Here is a 7451-nt window from a genome sequence, read left to right as displayed (position 1 = left end):
CGTTCGGGAGTGAGCTAAAGTGAGAAGGCGAAACACTTTCGAAACACGTGGGTGCGACGAGCTTGAGATGCTGGCCAATAGGAACAACGCCCGAAAATTCTACCAGAAAGTTCTGCGACTTACAGAAGGTTTTAAGACCGGGGCGTTTTCCTGTAAGAATAAAAACGGCGATCTGGTGACTGACGTATAGAGCAATCTTAAGCTATGGAGGGAACACTTCTCGAACCTGTTGAACAGTGACAGCTGCGCATGTCACAGAGAATGTGAAGATCCCGATACCCCAATCGACGACGACGGAATTTACGTTCCGCTAACCGACCATGACGAGGTGAGAATAGCAATATCACGGCTAAAAAACAACAAAGCCGCGGGCGCCGACGGACTGCCGGCTGAGCTATTCAAACATGGCGGCGAGGAGCTGGTAAGGTACATGCATCAGCTCCTATGCAAAATATGGTCGGATGAAAGCATGCATGCCGATTGGAATTTAAGTGTGATCTGCCCAATCCATAAAACGGGTGCTCCTGCAATTTGTGCCAATTATCGCGGGATTAATCTTCTTAATATCGCCTATAAGGTTCTAGCGAGCGTATTGTGTGAAAGGCTGAAGCCCACCGTCAACCAACTGATTGGACTTTATCAGTGTGGCTTTAGACCTGGAAAGTCTACCATCGACCAAATATTCATAATACGCCAAATCTTGGAAAAGACCCATGAAAGGAGAATCGACACACATCATCTTTCCTCGATTTCAAAGCTGCATTCGACAGTACGAAGAGGAGTTATCTGTATGCCGCGATGTCTGAATTTGATATCGCCACAAAACTAATACGGCTTTGCAAGATGACGTTGCTCAACACCAGCAGCACCGTCAGAATTGGGAAGGACTTCTCCGAGCCGCTTGATACCAAACGAGGTTTTAGACAAGGTGACTCGCTGTCGTGTGACTTCTTTAACCTGATGTTGGAGAGCATCGTACGAGCCGCAGAACTTAATCGCTCAGGCACAATTTTTTTATAAGAGCGTACAATTGTTGGCGTATGCCGATGATATTGACATCATCGGCCTTAACAGCCGCGCTGTTAGTTCTGCCTTCTCCAAACTGGATAAAAAGGCAAAGCGAATGGGTCTGGTGGTGAACGAGCACAAAACGAAGTACGTCCTGTACTCCTGTCCGAAGTACAAACAGTCGGCGCACTCGCGTATCGGCACCCACGTCATTGTTGACAGTTGTACTTTCGAGGTTGTAAAAGACTTCGTGTATTTAGGAACCAGCATTAACACCGATAACAATGCCAGCCTTGAAATCCAACGTAGAATCTCTCTTGCAGAGAAGTGCTACTTTGGACTGAGTAGGAAACTGAGCAGTGAAGTCCTCTCTCGACGAACAAAACTAACGCTCTACAAGACTCTCATCATGCCCTTCCTAACGTATGACGCAGAAGCGTGGACGATGACAACATCCGATGAAGCGACGCTTGGAGTGTTCGGGAGAAAAATTCTGCGTAAGATTTTTGGACCTTTACTCGTTGGCAACGGCGAATATTGCAGGCAATAGAACGATGAGCTGTGTGAGCTTTACGACGACATAGACATAGCGCAGCGAATAAAGATCCAGCTGCTACGTTGGCTGGCTCATGTCGTCCGAATGGATACAAACGCTCCGGCTTTGAAAGTATTCGATTCGGTACCAGCTGGTGGTAGCAGAGGAAGAGGAAGGCCTCCTCTGCGTTGGAAAGATCAGGTGGAGAAGGACTTGGCTTCATTTAGTGCGTCCAATTGGCGCCGGTTAGCACGAGAAAGAAACGACTGGCGCGCTTTGTTAAACTTGGCCAAAATCACGTAATCGGTTATCGCGCCAATTAAAAAAAGAAGAAGAATTCATAAGTAACGTTAACTTGATTCGTTTTTCTTTTGAAATTTAAAATATTATATATTTGTAAATTTTACCATGAAAATTAAAACCTATTGTGACTAGTAATAATAATTATAGGGTTAATCCTTGCTGTCTAAGGATTGAATGAACTGAAAAAATAAATATATATAAATATCACAAATGTCAGCCAAGTTGACGTCGAATATAGATGCACAGCACGAAAAACAGGATACTCCTACATATATCCTAGTTGAAAGCTGAGAGGACACATACGACGTTGCCACTGAAATCGATTGATGCAGTGAAAACACATATGACGTCGCAACTGGAATCGGTTGAGGCTGAGGTGGATGCAGGGAAGAGTTGCATCTGTGAACTGCCATTGAATCGTTCATATCTTAGCCGGTGGTCACAAAGTAAAAGTTTCATCTTTCGACGGCCCTGTAATTCCCGATATTTAAGTTCCAGTTTAAAATAACAGCAACGTAAGTCACTGGAGTACTGCAGACAAAGTTTCTGCATTGGTTGTCTCGCTTGAGGGTTTCGTCTCCGAAGCAGTTCCAGAAGCCGATCTGGGTAGCTATGAGAGTCTGATGACAGCTATAGAGAGACGTTACGGGAGTGGCCAGAGGAAACAAATATTCCACATGGAACTAACGAAACGCTTTTAGAGACAAATGAGATGAATAAGAGGTATACGAGATCTGGATTCAACACGGGCAGTATAATCAAGACCGAAGGGGGCGTTTGCTAAGATAGAGTACTTTGCAATGACTCAAGAAATAGCAGCTCTTTTGAGCAAGCCCGTGCACAATGTCCATGGGGTTGAAGATCCTAGTCCGTTAGAAAAACCATGAGGAAAGTAATGAGGGGGTCTTTTCCTCAATTCACATGACCCAGAAGCTCGTATTTAAAGTGTTATAAGTGCGGTAAGACCGGACATATGACACGTAATTGCAGTATACTAGGCAGCCGGTGATGGGCATAGACGGGCTGAAGTATCTTAGGTCACACAACCCTGTGGTACCGATGGACGACTGGACAGTCGTGAAAGCAGGAAAACCACAGAAAAATATCATGTCATATTGAGAAAAGCAAAACGGAAAATATTCAAGGAAGAAAGCAGCGACAAGAATGAAGACGATCCAGTAGAGATCAACCACAGTATATAGCTGGAAAAGCTAGAAAAGCTAGAAGTTGGAGAAAGCAGCAAACTCGAGGCATAAAGCTGTACAGGCTAATCTGCAGCACTCGAAATGTGCGAGAGGAAGACATCGACATCGGATTCATACAGGAACCATGGATCAGAGACACTAAAATTAAAGAGTTTCAAGACAACAACAATTTTATTCTATTCTACGCTAAATCACACGGTAACCCAGATCATGTATAGTCACTAAAAAACATATAAAAGGTTTTCTGTGCTTTAACTTTAGTACTCCTGATTTGACAGTTGTGAATGTGGAGTTGCAGAAATCGGCACGATAACTTGCGTGAGTGTATCATACATGCCACATGACACACCGGCGCCGACAGACGAAGTGGCTAGGTCAGGTTAGGTTAGGTTAGTATGGTTGCCCAGGGAGTGGACACACTTGGACGAAGAAAGGTTCGCCCTTTGTGGTACCATTGTCAAGGAGGTGAGGAGAGAAGGACCGATGAGGTGCAGGGAGAGGGCGGGGAGAGGTGGTGATGGGAAGGTTAGGAGCGTGCGGATTATGAACGATGACTATGTTTGCGTCAACCGCTTAATGCTGCTGATGAAGCTCATCAGATTTTTAATGTCAGCGCCAGCTATATCAGCAGCCGTGGCAAAGAAGTAAGAGCCAAGATGCCTGAATCTTAGCCCCGCCAGGGCAGGGCAGCTAAGGAGAAGGTGCTGAGATGATTCCACCTCATCCTCCATACATCCAGCACAGAAAGGACTCGAGGTGATTCCAAGTCTCACAGCATGCATTCCTCGCGCATTGTGTCCTGTGAGAGAACCCACTAGATTGGAGAGCTGATATTTTGTCAGCCTCAGAAGCTCACCCGAGCGCCTTCGTTCCACACGTGGCCAGAAGGATTTCGCGACTTTGCACGTTTGTGCATTTGCCCAGCGCTCGCTGAGTTTACGCGATGCCCATCTTTCCAGGAGCAGACCGCAGGTAGTCAGTGGGATTCCAATTTTCTCCCTCCGCGGGGAAATCACCTCACATGTCCTTTGTCTGGCCAGCTCATCCGCCTCACAGTTTCCCGCAATGTCGCTGTGACCGGGAACCCAGATCGAAAGTGAGCTCATGCATTCCTTGACCAATTCCGAATGCACCGTCATAGGCCCGAGGGCCCTTATTGCCGCTTGGCTATCGGAGTAAATATTTACCTTCTTGACTGTTAGTACACATTTGAGCAGCCAATCAGCTGCCTCCTTGATTGCGGCTACCTCTGCCTGGAACAAACTGCAGTGGTCCGGTAACCTGAATTTTAGTCTGATGGGGAGCCCTTCGCAAAATACTCCTCCGCCAACCTTTCCTTCCAACTTCGATCCATCCGTGAACAAGTTCACCAGGCCCTGCCCCCAAGTGTAGACCCCCGTCCACTCTTCCCTTGACGGGATGTGAGTGGAGAATGTTCCGGTTGGACTAAACGAGGGTATACACTGGTCTGTTGACAGAGGGATGAACTCAAAGTTTCTAAGGATGCTTGAGTGCCCATAAGGGGGGTTGAGCTTATAGCTCCAGCCCCTCAGTCTGATTGCGGTACGTGTAGCGGCAGTTCTGCCTGCGATATCTACGGGTACCACATTTAACATTGCGTTGAGCGCCAGAGTAGGCGTCGTTCGAAGCGCCCCACTGATTCCAATGAGTGCCGACCTCTGAACTCTTTCCAGCTTCTTCACCAATGTCGTCTTCTCTAGTGAGTTCCACCAGACTATGACTCCATATAACAACATAGGCTTTACAATAGTATTATACAGCCAGAAAACAACTCGAGGCGAGAGGCCCCATCTTTTGCCAATTGCGCCCTTGCACCCATACAAGGCGATTGTTGCCTTCCTCACCCTTTCCTCAATATTGAGCTTCCATGTAAGCTTGCTGTCAAGGATAATACCTAGGTACTTCACCTTGTCAGAAAGCATCAGAGGAGCGCCCCCTAGTGAGGGAAGTTGAGCTCTGGGTATTTTATATTTCCTCGTAAATAAGACGAGCTCCGTCTTAAGAGGATTCACCGACAGGCCACAATCCGTTGCCCATCTAACAACTGCATCAGATATCCCTGCATCAAGTTGTACAGAGTATCCAAAAATTTTCCTCTAACAATTAGTGCCACGTCATCCGCGTAGGCAATTACCCTGCAGCCCCCCTTCACCAGCTCCAGTGGCTAGGTTGCTATCTTCACTCAAAAACACAGACAGACTGCTGATGGCCTGCAATGCAAACGCCAGGAATGAGCATTGGGGCAGTTCGGAGACGAATGACAGAAGTGAGTCACTGTTCGATTTGATTTTAAACACCAACCTTAACATATGTAACGGAGTTAAGAGTTCGAAAAACTTCCCAGTTTAGGAAGTGGTCTCAGATATTACTCTGTGCGTAAACAACAGCTCCCATATAGTTAAAAATTGGAGGGTATTCGACAAAAAATCCTTTTCGAACCACAGTTGGATTCTCTTCGTTACCAATCTCAAGCTTGAGGAGCCTGGTACACATTCATGTCCTCTAACTTACGGCAAAACCACTTATCCCGCCTGGTGGAATGAAGATTTAAGTCAACTTAGGAAAACGATAAGAGAAATCTTCAACGTCTGCTATTAATTTAAGTACTTTAAACCTTACAAAGACTGTCTTAGGGAACACAAGAAAGCAATCAGAGAATCTCAGACAGCATTTATCTAAAGAACACTACTGTTCTTCTTTCTTGAGGAAAGAGAACGGAGAATGGACAAAATCCTCGCCCGAAACATTATATTATCTCATAAACACGCCTTTTCCAGGCAACGCAGGATATATTGAGAACAATATTAAGAGTGTTCAAACGTCCAACTTGTCACCCAATACAATCAACCACATCGTATCCCAGATAGGATTCTATGGGCGATGGAAGACTTTAAACCATCCAAATTCCAGATGGGATATTCCCAGCCATGCTGTGGAATACTCGAGAAAAGACGATTCCGTGACTGAAGGTCTTTTGAAAAATAAGGGTTAAGGTGGATTGTTAACGTGATTTTTATCCCCAAAGCTGGAGACCTATAACCTTAGATCCGAAACTCAGCACTGAGGTTCAACGTAGAGTACAGGGTAAAGAAAGCGAATATTGCACTTCACACGTTGGCACTTTAAAAGTTGGGTAATAAATGGGGTCTCCACGCAAAACTGTCCAATTGGTCCTTCACAGGCATTGTAAGGTTAATTACGACATATGCGGCACTAGTCTGATGGTCCGCAATAGAAAAGAAATACAACCTCAAGCTGAACAACTACAAAGAACAGCGTGTATGTTCACCACAGGATCGCTTAGCACCAGTCCTACTAAAGCGCTTGATGTACTAATACCTCTATTACCATTAGACTTACATATAAAAACAATTGCTCAACATATCCAAATCAATCCGACTTCCTGACTATGCCAGCGTGTTCCATGCAGAACTATTAGGTCAGTCCATATGTTCGTGCGAATTTTACCCATAATTTCACTTATGTACGATTTTTGAATACAAAAAATTATTCGCGGAATATAACGGAACTGTTTATAATTTCTTTGATATATTGCGCATTCACCAAGTGATTTTAATCGCGGATAGAAGCACGTGTTGTTAAAAAATAAAATGGAATCTTCGAACGCGTATAAGAGGCATATTTTGTATTTTTTTTATAAAAGTGGTAAAAATGCTACAACTGCTGTTGCAGAAATGAACAATGTTTACGGAGAAGATACCGTGAGTGTAAGGACTGCGCAAAGAGGTTTTAAAAACTCCGAAGCGGTAATTGCGACGTGGAGGATGCCCCGCGCACTGGTTGTCCTGAAGTCTTTAACTCCGACGCCTTACTCGAACTCGTGGAAGCTGAGCCAAATTTCACAGTCGATGTCATAGCTCAGAGGTTAAATTCATCGCATGGAACAGTTCACAGGCACCTGGTTCAGTTGGAAAAGGTTTCAAAGCTGGGGAAATGGGTTCCGCATAGACTTTCCGTCGCCAACCTTCAGCAGAGAGTGAATGTGTGTTCTCAGCTGCTGCAACGGCTTGAAAATGAAATTTTTTTGAACCGTATCGTTACTGGTGATGTAAAAATGGGTCCTTTACAATAATCCTGTTCGCAAACACCAATGGTAAGATAAAGATAAAACATCAGAACCGACCCCTAGAGATGGCTTTCACCCCAAGAAGATTCCCCTGTCTATTTGGTGGGATATGGCCGGTATTGTTTATTATGAACTTCTGGAACCAAACCAGATGATAACTGCTGATTATTATTCCCTTCAGCTATCAAACCTGAATGGGGCACTTATCAAAAATCGACCGTCTTTAGTGAATAGACGCAAAGTTTTGTTTCACCACGACAACGCAAGACCTCATACCGCAAGGCAAACACTA

The sequence above is a fragment of the Anastrepha ludens genome, chromosome X (genome assembly GCF_028408465.1).
Source record: "Anastrepha ludens isolate Willacy chromosome X, idAnaLude1.1, whole genome shotgun sequence".
NCBI lineage: Eukaryota > Metazoa > Arthropoda > Insecta > Diptera > Tephritidae > Anastrepha > Anastrepha ludens.
The sequence above is the reverse complement of the archived record's forward strand: the minus strand, read 5'-3'. Positions refer to the sequence as shown.